This window comes from Synchiropus splendidus, chromosome 1, assembly GCF_027744825.2.
Source record: "Synchiropus splendidus isolate RoL2022-P1 chromosome 1, RoL_Sspl_1.0, whole genome shotgun sequence".
Classification (NCBI taxonomy): domain Eukaryota; kingdom Metazoa; phylum Chordata; class Actinopteri; order Syngnathiformes; family Callionymidae; genus Synchiropus; species Synchiropus splendidus.
Window position 1 is genome coordinate 24,690,211 of NC_071334.1, and position 3,762 is coordinate 24,693,972.

Consider the following 3,762-nt stretch of genomic DNA (forward strand, 5'->3'; position numbering starts at 1 on the left):
CATGTTTTGTCTCTGGCATTAACGGCTCAACGGCGCCCAATGTAACTGTCAATGGCCTGAAATAAAACTGCAAATATGCTTTGTATATCTGATGAAACTGTGCGTGAATTTCCAACTCTTGTGGTTTTCTGATTCTTCCAGCGCTCTCATTTACGGAGGGCATTAAGAGCATTGATGGGAATCTCCTCCTTTGTGTTAATCCGACTAAATTCATGTTGTTGAGTTGAGAGCCACATGTCAATGTTTAGCACAGCGTGCGCACACAGGAAAAAGTCGCATGTTAGTTTACAATTTGCTGACAGTGATCCCGGGATTATTCACCAGAGTCTGGCTTACTATTTGCAGTGTTGCCCTGGTTATGGCAGACCAGCGACAGTCGAAAGAACTTTCAGATGAGGTGGTGAATAATATTTTTCACAGTAGGGTAAAGAGATGTACCCTCTCAATCAATCAGTGGTCAATCTTATTGAACATTATGTCACTAAATGGAGTTTAAATTCTATGTATTTTGAAATGTCAGCTGCTCTACCTACCTGCTATATCTGTACTGCAGTTAGATCCGTTTTCTTCAGCGGAATAGAGATTAGGTAGGACGCGAACGTAGTTCATGTTTCAGTTACTGCAGTTGCTACTACTAACTGTTCATTGTGAAAGAAATTGCTCACAACACTGAATCTGTCGTCTTCCTGTATGTTGGGCTTAACCGTGTTTAACCTGTCCTGCTGAATGACTTTCACGCTTCTCATTTGAAAGATTCAAGACTTTATGAACATATTAATGAATACTCAAAATGGCATACATGTTTATTTATTTATTTTTATTTCAACAAGGCAATAAATAGTGCGCAAAGCTGAGATAAACAACAATCATGTTGTGCATTTATCAACACATCAATAACATTCTGGAACCTACAGTAGCAAACAAACCTTTAATCATTTTCAAAAAGTTGTTCTTTACGTTGGACTATAAAACATTTAGTTAGCAGCAGTAATGATTTTGACATTGCATCTAATGTCAAAGATGTTTTGGTGATTAATATACTTTATTTTTTCACACACAGTTTAAAGGGGCTTTTGCTGATGACATGCTGGTTTGATGCTTTGGAAGATCTGCTGGCAGGTTCTGTAATTAAAAGAAAATATATTTTAAAAGTCATGAGACAGAAAAGTCAGACATCAAATCCAAAACAGCTTCACTGATATAGATTGGAATTGTCAAACTATCTGGTTTGTTTAAGGAAAGATATGTGTCCTTGTCATCTCCGTGCACAATGATAACAGTGTCTCACCAGTTCAACAGAAATGTGTTGTCAGTTGTAGGCTGACATTACCTTTTCAAGTCAAGTGAACAGTTAGTGTTTAACTTCATTGTTGAACGCATAACACACAAAGCTGCAAGTGACAAAAAAGGAACAAAGTGCTGAAAGAGAAGTTGAAAGTGACATAGTTTGATATAAGTCGAATGATGTATTCATATATTTAAACAAAACAAAAACAGTACGATGAGTAAAAGAATAAAATAGAATGTGTTGCTCTTTGAGAAAAGCATTTGCATAAAGGTGTAACAAAAAAGAGAAAAACAGTTCTGACAAGGAAATAGAGCTACTAATAGTGACTGACATGTCTGTGGGGAACATGTATGCTGAAATAGAAATAGCCACAAAAATATAATTCAACCGACAAAAAATTCACAAGAAAAGACCAACTGGACATAATGTAATTTTAGTACAATAGTTAGGTTGAGATGCAGAAGGATGGACTGCTGCTTGTATAAACCCTTTCCTCCAATGCTCACACATATTTGGGAAATCTTGCAAAGATACATGATCTGTCCCTCTGATATATTCATTCCTATTCTTATCCTTTCCTGGTCCCTCCCTCCCTTCATCTATGTGTCTGTAAACCATACAAGGCAGGTCTCACCACCGTTCTATGAAGCTTCTCTTTTCACTCAAGAATGATGCTTGAAAATCCAGTCATCTACAAACTTTTCATGGCATAGGTGGCTTCCTGCCAAACCAAAACCAATAAAGCCAATGAAGAAGAAACTTACAGATAAACATGCGGATGCACATCCCGCAAAAGGCGACGACACTGGAGATCTGAAGGCATCTGCCACACTCTGCGCTCATCAGACAGTCACGAGTCTTCAAGCAGCATGTGGGACACTTGCTCTTGGAGCTTTTACTCTCTGTCGTCTGGTGCCTCTCTGGTTGTGTTTGACGTGGGACTTCAGGCTTTTCGTCCCACTCGTCTTCATCGTATTTCCCCATGATGTTAGCGTCGACTGTTTGATGTTGAAGACAGAAATATATTATTGAATAAAGCAACTTTCATTATACTCCAGGACTCACATGCATCCAGGGCTTCATTTACAGGTTGGCAAATAAATGTAGAAAAGCGCTAAGCGCACAAAGTGAAAGTGTTTGACTTGACTGCCGTGTGCATTTTTCAACTGACTTGATCATTAATCTATATAAATAAACAACTGCACATTTCAATTGTGACACAAGGAACAGAATGGGATCCTCTTTGTGGTGAGAAAATGTTGAAAAGAAATTCATGAAACAAAGCACACTTTATGTTCATCAGATGATACAGATTTTTGGATAAAATTGTAGAAGACAAGAGTCTGAATTTACTGTAAAAGTCTAGATTTTTCGCCTCACTCTTAATCACTCTGAGGAGTGTGAATTTTGCTGCCCTCCATTTATTGGCTGGAATGTTAAAAAAGAAAAACCTGTCCAGACAACATTCCAGCTCCCTCACGACAAGGAAAACTCGGTCACAATTTGTGACTGTTCCTTTCAGGAACTAAAACACTATTTTATATTTTAATAAAATGTGAAGCCATCTCTTCAAAGTGTGACTCATTAACTGATCAGAGTGAGGAGTGGTGTCACATTGATTTGACAGCTTAAGAATTCTTCCACATCGATGATCATTCTTTCCTCCGCCAAAGTGGAAGGCCCTTCTTCAACTGGCTGATACGACTGCTCCCTGCAGACATTACCGGATAATAAGTGATAACCCTGTTGCTGAAATAACATCCTATCTGTGCCGTCCTGTGGCTGCGCATTTATTCCCACTGACAGTAAATTCGATTACTGGCAACTGGATGGTAAAGTGGCATTTTAAGTGCACCTTCCCATCTCATTCCACTTTCAAAACTCCATCGGCTTTCCATCATAAGTGATGAAATTCCGTCACCCGGCTAAAGCGAGGGGAAGAAGGCCGTTAAGAGCAGAGAAAATGAGGAAGGTCTTACCGTTTTTTGCTTTCAGAGTTGCCTGGATGTCTGTTTGTATATGTCTTCTGTGGTTCTGTTTTAAACAACAACAGCGCTGGGTGGAAGCTGACAGTCAGGGCTGGGTGTGTCTTCAAGTTGAACTGGTTTACTTCAGTGAACCTGCTGCGTGTCAGAAATAATCCAGATGAAATCTGCGTCACTGAAAAAGGTGAGTCTGATGAGGTAATGATGAAAAGTGAAGCGTACTGACGAGAAATGTGGCGTTGTATTTCTACCGTCAGAAATACATTTTAATGGTATGTTTTGTCTTTTCAGACCCCAGTGTTCTTGATATCCAGTAGGTGACCATGTCCTCCTCTACAATGGTGTAGTCTCGTGCACTCATTTTCTCAGATGGTTTACAGCTATTGCATTACATATCCCAGTGGGCATATGGCACATACCTGTGTATCACATAGACTACACCACTGCTCCTGCACCTCGTCCAGTGCTTCCTTCTTGTCCCAGTCCTCC

At 39.6% G+C, this 3,762-nt stretch overlaps 1 long non-coding RNA gene across 1 annotated transcript; it reads right to left on the reverse strand.

The window, feature by feature from the left end:
- Nucleotides 1–802: 802 nt before the first annotated feature.
- LOC128751133 (uncharacterized) lies at nt 803–3,393 on the reverse strand. Its single transcript, XR_008413226.1, has 3 exons — nt 3,268–3,393; nt 2,053–2,286; nt 803–1,122 (listed from the first exon to the last, which is right to left on the reverse strand). It is a non-coding gene; the product is annotated as an uncharacterized LOC128751133 (long non-coding RNA).
- Nucleotides 3,394–3,762: the final 369 nt, after the last annotated feature.